This window comes from Neoarius graeffei, chromosome 24, assembly GCF_027579695.1.
Source record: "Neoarius graeffei isolate fNeoGra1 chromosome 24, fNeoGra1.pri, whole genome shotgun sequence".
Taxonomy (NCBI): domain Eukaryota; kingdom Metazoa; phylum Chordata; class Actinopteri; order Siluriformes; family Ariidae; genus Neoarius; species Neoarius graeffei.
In genome coordinates, this window is record NC_083592.1 from 46,143,871 (window position 1) to 46,155,010 (window position 11,140).

Genomic DNA, 11,140 nt, shown 5'->3' on the forward strand with positions numbered 1-11,140 from the left:
TTATACCAAATGATATTTCAAGTAATGATCTATGATTTTGCAAAGACTGTGGATCTTCCACACGCTCAGAAAATAAAGTACATTATTGTACCTCTAGCGGTACAACGGATTTTCACTAGGGCAGGACCCACTAAGGTACTTATTTGTTCCCTTTATATACTGCTTGGGAACATATGCAACATTTTGGCCCTAAAAAGGTACACATAGCTACCCTGAGGTCCCATAATGAGCCCTAGGTGGTACATTAGTGTAGCTTGTACCTTGGGGAACAGAAATGGTTCCCAACTCTACTCCTATTTCTGACAATGCAGGGTCCCTATATGCATGAGCCAAGCCAAAAGATAATATTACACAAGACTATCAATGACGGCGTAGCTCACTCCAGCCCCGTCTAGTCCAGAAGGAACAATCTAAAGTGGGCCACCTTGCGCAATAAATGTTGCAAGCTATATATAGAAGCTATATACACCCTAGGAATACCGACCTATTTGCCAGAAAGAATCCAAAACGGTGAGGAATTGACCAAGAAGAAGCGATTTTTGTTGAACTGCTCGTTAAGGCTTAATTAGTCCATAACTTCATTAATAATTGTAATTAAGTAAATCTGGGTGGAAGTTATATGCACCCTAGGTACCCCTACCTTCATGGCAGAAAGAATCAAAATTGGTGGAGAATTGACGGAGAAGAAGCGATTTGTGTGGAAACTGTTCGTTAGGGCTTAATTACTCCATATTTTCCTTATTAATTGCAATTATGCAAATTTGGGTAGAAGCCATATGCACCCCATGCAGACCTACTTTCCTGCCAAAAAGAATAAAAATTGGTGAAGAATTGAGAGAGAAGAAGCAATTTTCATGAAATGTGGATGACGCCGGACGGACAACGAACAACACATGATGGCATAAGTGCATCGGCCTGTCGGATGGATGAGCTAACAAGTTTGATTTTATTAGAATATACAGACTAGAAAAAAAGACAGGTAATGGCTATCCTGACCATCTTACACCAAGCAATGGAGATGATGGGAGCATGACTCAACTCTACCAAAAACTCATGATTATATTCTGACATTGGAAATTTTTTTCTGTGACACTGAAATCGCTTGAAAAGTTGTTTGGTGTAAGCTGTTCATGTTAATGTGTTAATATCACATGTAGTTTGTTGTTGTTGGAGTGAACTGTCTAGTTTTTTTTTTTTTAAAACAGTAGCAGCAAAAAAAAAAGTATAACCTACAGCCCCCTATATGATTTATACCCTTCACTTTTGTTTTTGGGGGCGGCGTGGTGGTGTAGTGGTTAGCGCTGTCGCCTCACAGCAAGAAGGTCCAGGTTCGAGCCCAGTGGCTGGCGAGGGCCTTTCTGTGCGGAGTTTGCATGTTCTCCCCGTGTCTGCGTGGGTTTCCTCCGGGTGCTCCGGTTTCCCCCACAGTCCAAAGACATGCAGGTTAGGTTAACTGGTGACTCTAAATTGACCGTAGGTGTGAATGTGAGTGTGAATGGTTGTCTGTGTCTATGTGTCAGCCCTGTGATGACCTGGCGACTTACAGGATAAAGCGGCTAGAGATAATGAGATGAGATGGGAGACTTTTGTTTTTGACTTATATACTGTAGTTATGTTAAACATAGGCTTATAACTAATTTATTGCCAGATTAGCAAAGAAAGCTAACTGTACTTGCTACACATACACTAACCTCACTCATCAATGATGAGATCTACTAACTTCAAAGCTTTATTTTTCTTTGTAAAGTCTCTAGAAACATTTACTGAGAGGTTATATATGACATAATATTGAAATATTAAACAATGTTATAAGTTTTTCTTCCATTTTTGTGTTTTAAACAGGAAATGGGAACCAAATGCAGGTGGGAACTAAAGTTATGAGTTGGTAACTGATGAAAGCTTGGACCACACATGCCATAGAATTGGTCCAAGGAATCTTTCAAGCCAATGAGCTACTTGTAGTCAGAGCTATGACGTATTTCTCTTTTGAAATACCAGGACTCTTACGTCTCTATTAGCACTGTTTACATTTGGCAGTACACTGAGACACTAATGTCTAAACATGGGGGGGATAATAAAATGATAGTGCTGTATTTAAGTTAGCTGTAGTGTACAGTTCTATTAATAGGTATTTTCTTAGTTTCATAATGGTTTAGTCTTATCTTCATTATAGTTCACTCCATAATAACTAATTTGCATAGAATTAAAAAAAAAATTTCAAATGTTACTTGTCATGGTGTCTTGATGTACTTGGACCACAGTGGAAATAAGTGTTTACACTTTTATTGTGCTATCCATGTATGTTAATGTGCACTATACTTGTATGTTGTACATTATTTTACTAAATAAACTCATCTCATCATCTCTTTGTTAATGAAATCACAAATCTGTGTCTCAGAGATACATCTTTCTGGCATATCACTACAGTGGCAGGGCTGCTCTAACGGCTTTTCTTCCAGCCCTCAAAGTTTCTAGGGGAAATTACAGTAGTGGTTTTCTGTTGCCTTGTACTGGAGTATTATAGAGGTTTTCTCCTCTCAACCATTCACATCTATGGGCAAGTTAGAGTAGCCAGTTAACCTAATGTCTTTGGACTATGGGGAAAACAAAGCACCTGGAGGAAACCCACGCAGACACAGGGAGAACATACAAACTTGACACAGAAAGGCTCCTGTTGGCTATGAGGTTCGAACCCAGAACCGTCTTGCTGTGATATGACAGTGCTAACCACTGCACCACCATGTCACTCCTCACGCATACATAGCAAAAGAAAATACACATCTGTTGCTTTGTCACAAGCTAGACTGATGCAGGTTAAGTATCCTGTATCTGTCATTAGTTTAGACAAACATGTCCCCTGGATTGTTTATTTTAAAATTCACTAACATCATATGTACTATGACATGATTTATGGACAACAAAACATGCACATTTATGAGATAATAGATCAGAGTAGCAGTAAACTGAACAAATTATCCATCCATTATCCATAACTGCTTATCCTGTGCAGGGTTGCAGGCAAGCTGGAGCCTATCCCAGCTGACTATGGGTGAGAGGCGGGGTACACCCTGGACAAGTCGCCAGATCATCACAGGGCTGACACACAACCACTCACACTCACATCTATGGTCAATTTAGAGCCACCAGTTAACCTAATGCCGCTTTTCCACTACCAACGCGGCTGAGTTGGGCTGAGCCGTGCCATGCTGAGTTGGGCTGAGTCGAGCTGAGTGGGGCTGTTGTAGTTGCATTTTGACTACAACCGCGCTGAACCGTGCTGGCTGGAAGTGGGTGGACACATTGGGTGGAGTTAGCGAAAGTGGGTGGACGTCAGGTGATGTCGTTATGCGGCGCAAACAGTGACATCAGTGACCTTTTAAGCGGTAGTCTCACAACCCGGAGAGTAAACAATAAACATGGAGGACATGGTGTGGTTAGTGTTGCTGGTCTTGATGCTGTGGCTTGTTGTCACCGACAACACCAACAGATACTGGCAAGAGCGTATAGATGAGGCGAGGCGCATAAGGCTTCGTAATTCGTAATTCTCCTTCTTCCGGGTTTACGGTGTTTACAGATCCCAGCGTGCTCGCAGGGCGTGTGTGGGCATGTGAGGACACTCCTCCTCACCAATCAGTGCACAGGGGAGTGTCTCCTCACGCCCCTAGCCCTACTCAGCTCGGTTTGGCTCGCTTCAGCCCCACTCCAAAACCGTGCGAGTTTTGGGGGCTGAGCAGGGCTGAAGCGAGCTGAGTCGTGCTGTTCTTAGATAGTCGAAACGCGAGCCGTGTCAGGCTGAAGTGAGCTGAAGCGAGCTGAAAAAGGGTAGTGGAAAAGGGCCATAACTTGCATGTCTTTGGACTGTGGGGGAAACCGGAGCACCCGGAGGAAACCCACACAGACACGGGGAGAACATGCAAACTCCATGCAGAAAGGCCCCCGTCGGCCACTGTGCTCGAACCCAGAACTTTCTTGCTGTGAGGCGACAGCGCTAACCACTGCACCACCATGCTGCCCTGAACAGATTAACAACAGTAAAAGCTTTCACAGAAAAGATGATTTGCTCTGAAGGTTAGCTGGTTGTTGTTTGCTATCCAAAGTGATATATGATGCTACATTTATATCATAAGCTTCTCTGAACAATTCAGGATTTTTTGCTCAGACTGGATCTGTGTATCATGAAGGTTCACAACTGTAACCGCAATCAACCCATGTTCCTGGAAATGTGCACACATGCACACATCAGTTTCTTGCCCAATTCTTTAAAACACTACTTAATTTCAGTAGGTTCCTTCCTGTTTAGCTTAAATTGCCTCAGTTCTGCAAACAGAGGCGATTCTAGAGTCTGTTGTGGCCCCAAGCAAAAATTTCCAGGGGGCCCTTCTGACCAGTGTTCATCACCAATATGTTATAAATAATCTGACACCAACGAAAAATGTATGAAACCAAAGTTTTTTAAATTCCAAATGTGAAAATACAATGGTAAAGAACAATAAAAACAATAAAAAACAAAATAAATAAGCCCTCGGGCCCCAACTCTCGGGGGGCCCCTGGGCCAGGGGGCCCCAAACAGTTGCCTGCCTTGCCTGTTCACAAGCTGTGCGTCTGTCTGCAAATATCATATATCTAAATCACCCATTCTTCTGCTGAATATAGCCACTGCTATTGCTGTCTTTCATTGTTTTTATTCACAAATCAGATTTGTGTCGCTGGTAATGTAAATATAGCCAAAAAGATGTGAGTTCATGTGAACTGATCAGAATCTTTATCATGTAGCAATGATTGCATATGAAATTGGCTCATATCTGATTTAAAAATATAATTTTTATGTTCACACAACTAAAAAAAATCAAATTAGGTCTGTGTCCCACTGAAGCAAAAATAAATAAATAAATGAATGAATGAATGAATGAATGAATGAATGAATGATCAAATTTGGGTTACTGTAATGTAAACATAACTTTTAACTCTCTACCCAGTAAAGCAGGCTTGTTCCTGCAAATGAAACCCAATAATCTCCAAACGACCAAGATGCAATACTGCTAATGTAATGTTCTTACTCCTTATTGAAAGTGATTTGGAATCATCAAATTGTAATAAAAAGGTATGCTTCCATTTCCATTTACAAGGAAAGTTCTTGGGGGGGGGGGGGGGGGGACAGGAAGCGAAGTGAATGGCATGGGTACACCATGGCTTATTAGCGAGGGCAATGATATCATTCAGCAACGGAGGCAATCATAGGCCACATGCTGTGCAGGGCATATGGAAAGTTTCAGACATCAGGCTTTCGTCAAACTTAATCCATCATATGAATGGATTAGTGTGTGGGAGAGAATTGTGTGCGTGGGATCTGGATGTGAGGGGATGCGGGGGGTTGGTGTAGCAATTTGCTGTCTTTTCACAGCAGGCATCAACCATGTTTAGATCCATCATAGCTCCCTTGGTGAGCCGTTTTAGCAGCAAGAACATAACATACAAACATTCTTCATAATTTAATAAAGCAACTCATCATCGTTATCCAATACAACAACACATTGAGCCTCTTGTTTGATTAGACAAGTCTCTTGCTTCTTCATTTCAAAAAATTAATCAATCCATGGCCACTTTCCCACTAGCTAATGCCAGAAAAATGCTACAGTGTGTTCAGAAAAGGTGTGTGTAGTCGGAATGGGGGATATTTAATGGATAAAGCAGAAAAGACATTCATTACACACCGAGAGTGGGATTATAAATGGGAGACTTGGATAGTTCAAATCCTATTAGACATGGGTCGATAGACTGGTAATTAGAGGGGTCATGTTTTTTCCCCTCCCATGCCTGATGGGGCTTTGTGTCTGTCCCTGTCATTGTTCTGCAGATCTTACTGCCCTCTGCTGCACTGGCTGTGACATTAACCACCTTCTGGTCAAGGATGTTGAAATCAACCCCTCCCCCAGTAAATATGTCACATATTTTGCTCATATATAAAATAACCTTCTGTTAGATTTAGATCAATGATGAAATCTTAGGAAGCTGCATCATATGTTAGGGGCTAGATGATGCCAAATGTTCCTTTGTTGACACCAGATTTCAGAAAAATTATTCATTCATTCGTCAATATCCTGCTCAGTGGATCTTGTGCTTATCCCAGGAACACATGGCATGAGGCAGGAAGACAGCCTGAGTGGGATGCCAGTCCATCACTGGGCATCATGCATACTCACACATTCCTGCTTAGGAGAAATGTGTCTTTGTTAATTTACCTACAGACATGTTTTCTGAGGTGGAAGAAAACCAGACAAGCTGGAGGAAACCTATTTGGACACAAGGAGAAAATGTGAAACTTCACACAGACAGTAACCCATGCTGAGAACCATGAGGGAGTAATGGTGTGTCAATATGCTGCCTCTTCACAAAAATTAACTCCAGGTATTATTTAGGTTCCTCTCAATAACTCCTTTTTCACAGGAGTGATGTATGGTATATTTGGCACACTTGTAAAGCTTTTGCTTTGACCTTAAGAGATTTGAATCTTCACAATGCAAAAGCTGTCCATGGATGGCAGTCCAAGAGAGCATAATTGGTTCTCATTATTGGTATTCCTCTCTCCTTCCTGTGGACCAGAATGACAGTAGCCATTAACAAGTATCTGTGAGCTCATATACAGAAATAGGTAGTTAATTCTCTCCTCCAGTCCTGTTTAGCGACCTGTGACTTTGGATGTGCACCAGTTTGAAATGGTGGGGTGATTTCTCATCTCATCTCATTATCTCTAGCCGCTTTATCCTTCTACAGGGTCGCAGGCAAGCTGGAGCCTATCCCAGCTGACTACGGGCGAAAGGTGGGGTACACCCTGGACAAGTCGCCAGGTCATCACAGGGCTGACACATAGACACAGACAACCATTCACACTCACATTCACACCTACGGTCAATTTAGAGTCACCAGTTAACCTAACCTGCATGTCTTTGGACTGTGGGGGAAACCGGAGCACCCGGAGGAAACCCACGCGGACACGGGGAGAACATGCAAACTCCACACAGAAAGGCCCTCGCCGGCCCTGGGGCTCGAACCCAGGACCTTCTTGCTGTGAGGCGACAGCGCTAACCACTACACCACCGTGCCGCCCGTGGGGTGATTTGGTTTCATGAATTCAGGAATTGACAAAAAAAAGAAAGAATGGCTCTATTTATTAACCACACAACTACTGTCAAATCAAGAGATGAAATACAGGTAAAGGTAAAACAAATTAAAAAAATAAACAAAAACATTTTAAACAGAAGTAAAACATCCTTTATGAATTCTATTGACAGCCATTCCCACTATAACTAACTACACTTTCACTTCACTTCAAAAATTATATTACTTTTGCATTACTGTGTGAATCCATTTAACATCTCATATCTGAAACACCCTTTTCCGTGAGTCATCCATTATAGGTTATGAAAAATGTAAAATTTAGTGTCCTGCAACATTCACTCAACCCTGTTACCTGCACATATTCACCCATATGAAATGTCTGAAACCAGTCATATGTTCAACAGGAAGTTACATCACCCAAATTTCCTGAAGATCATGGAAAGAAAAGTTACATCATTCTTTTTTTCATTATTTTTAGACCAAAATGCAGACAGTCATCAAAGAAACCTTGTAAAAAAAAAAGAGAGAGATTGTTGCCTGAGATGGATTAACACAATTTTAATTTTAATTAATTTTAAGAGTTACAAAACCAACTGTGGAATCACCCCCATATTTATGTTCATTCTGTTTTTACTTCCCACACATTCCAGCAATTGGCCATGGAGTGTGATACAACTAGAAGACACCAAAGTATTTTCCAATATAAAGTGTAGTTTATGCTTTTGTGCCTGCATTCTAGGTGTGGACCAGATGCACGTAAGCAGAAATGGAGAGTTGACAGTGTGGTTCTGAGAATCAGCAGCAGGGAGGATGATTTATAAGGAGCTGGGCATCCTGTTTCAGACATCCTCCACTGATTACAGTAGCAGAACTCATAAGGGATCCAGTCCCTACTGAAGGTTGGAAGAAACTCCGTGGTATAATTCAAGGATTTCTGTAGTACTATCTCTGTCTTTCTGCCTATGATTGGAAAATCAATTTGCAATCATTTGATTCCTTATTTTCTATTGAGAAATGGAGCTGTCAAACAGAATAGCTTTTGAAAAGGGGTTAAATAGAAAGGTGTTGAAAACATACTTCATTACTGTTTAATGAATGTGATTCTGAGAAGTTCTCCACATCGATATCATTGGAATGTAGATTAACTTCATGTAATACAAACTAGCCTGATATACACTCTGAAACTCATTCTGAAATTGATGCCTACAACATGTTCGAAAAACATTGGAACAGGGGCATGTTTACTGCTGTGTTACATCACCGTTTCTTTTAAAAACATTCACTGAGCATTTAGGAATTGAGGACATTAATTGCTGAAGACTTGAAAGTAAAATTCTTTCCTGTTTTTGCTTGATATATGACTTCAATTGTTCAACAGTCCGGGGTCTCCGTTAACGTATCGTAACGTATTGCACTTCATGATGTTCCATACATTTTCAGTGGGAGGAAGGCAGGTCAGTTTAGCACCCGCACTCTTTTACTATGAAGCCATGCTGTTGTAACACATGCAGAATGTGGCTTGGCATTGTCTTGTTGGAATAAGCAGGGACGTCCCTGAAAAGACATTATCTGGATGGCAGTATCTGTTGCTCCAAAACCTGTATGTACCTTTCAGCATTACTAGTTCCTTCATAGATGTGCAAGTTACCCAGGCCATGGGCACTAACACATCCCCATACCATCACAGATGCTGGCTTTTGAACTTTGTGCTGATAACAATCTGGATGATCCAGATGATCCACACCTCTTGCAGCAGTGACAGCACCTTCAACCACATCTCCATCTCACACCCAGGATCCACTTATCTCTTGACTAGATAAATTTGCAGGGGAGACATCTTAGTGTCAAGGGTATTTGCTGCAGTGCGACCTGTATTTTGCCATTCAGGAGGGCATGTCCGATTGGTCTAAACTTGCACAAGTTCTTAATCTGCTCATGGGGGTTAAGCAAGGTGATGAATCCATATCTTCTTATGCCCACTTCATTCAATGTTCCACAGGTCTTTGGCCACTCCATGGAGAGAATTCAGAGAACAACTCCTGCCCATAAAGCAAAGAGCATGGGGAGCAGCAGATTATGCCTTGGAATTCCCCACTCTCACAGAGGCAGCAGCTGGAATCACTCTGCAGTAAAGGCCAGATTCCAAAAAGGTTTAAGGGCTGAGATTCTCACCAAGCTGGCAGGCAGAGATCATGAACAATCCCTAGAGTCACTCCTTAATATGGCTATTGATCACCTCCTTCTGAGCCACAGCAAAAGTGTTAAGCTCAACAATGCTCCTAGTTTTCCCTGAGCACATGGTTCTGTCCACTCCTGAACCCATGTAAATTGGCCATGCCAAGTTAAGCCCCACAGAGGTGCAAAAGGCAGAGGAGGGAGCAGCTCTGATATTACTGCAGGGAATCCAGCCACACCATTGCTCCACACAGGGGAATGCCCCTTCTGCCTCAGCATCAGCTGAGAGAACACCTGTCTCTTCACCAATCGCCATGGTGAGTCACAACCAGTTTCTCTCATGCCACTCATTCATTTTCCATACACAGATTAGACACTCAGGAAACATCTTTGCTTTTCCAGCCCTGATCAGTTCTGGAGTTGCAGCAAATTGCATGGACCACAACACTGTGATTCTCTTCAAATTCTCACTCCAACCTCTGAAGCATTCCCTTAACATCAGCACCATAGATGGACGTATCTACAGTATACAGGAATTATCACTCTATGTAAAGAACCCTTGCAATGCCAGGTCAGTGGACTACACCAAAAGATCTGGTTCCTTGTCATGGTCACTCCCAAGCACCCCGTTATTCTCGGATTCCTCTGGATGCAACTCCATAACCCTCTAATCTTCTGGCTAGAGAGAGTCATCACACCAATGGTCACTATTGTTTCGAGCACTGTCTTAAATGATCCTGTAACACAGTTGCATCCACTACCATTGTAAACCTGGACAGCCAAAACCAATGCAAAGAGTCTTTAGCAAGACCAAAGCAAGTGGCTTACCTCCTCATTGATCATACAACTGCATAATCAATTTTCCCTCTGACATCACTCCACAATACAGCAGAATATATCCCTTGTCACTCATGACAGGTGATGGAAGAATATGTACAAGAGGTTCTCCAGAAGGGCTACATTTGGCCCTCAACTTCGCCAGCTTCAGCCAGGTACTTTTTCTTCAATAAAACAGGGGGAGACCTCCATCCCTTACACTGTAGATTACAGTGGGTTAAATCAGATCACAAAGAATTATCCTTTGCTATTAGAACAGCTACACACCACCAAAAGTTTCACTAAACTTGACCTGCATAGTGTATATAGTCTGATGCACGTTAAGCCTGGTGATGTGCGGAAAATGGCATTTAGTGCCACCTTTGGCCACTATGAATATCTGGTCATTCCGTATGGACTTTCTGGTGCCCTTCAATGTTACTCTGTTTAATTAATGATGTGCTCAGAGATATGCTGGGAAAGTCTGTCATTGCTTACAGTGTCTTGCAAAAGTATTCACCCCCCTTGGTGTTTGTCCTGTTTTGTTGCATTACAAGAAGGAATTAAAATGGATTTTTGGAAGGTTAGCACCATTTGATTTAAACAACATGCTGACCACTTTAAAGGTGCAAGTTGTTGTTTTATTGTGACAAAAACAATAATTAATATGAAAAAACAGAAATCTGGAGTGTGCATAGGTATTCACCCCCTTTCGTATGAAACCCCTCAATAAGAGCTGGTCCAACCAATTTATTTCATCAGTCACATAATTAGTTGAGTAAGATCCACCTGTGTGCAATCAAAGTGTCACATGATCTGTCACATGATGTCTGTATAACTCAACCTGTTCTGGAAGGACCCTGACTCTGCAACACTACTAAGTAAGCAACATGAAACCCAAGGAGCACTCCAAACAGGTCAAAGACAAAGTTGTGAAGAAGTATGGATCAGGGTTGGGTTATAAAAAAATATATATCCCAAACTTTGAATATCCTACGGCGCACCATTAAATTCATTATAGCAAAATGGAAAG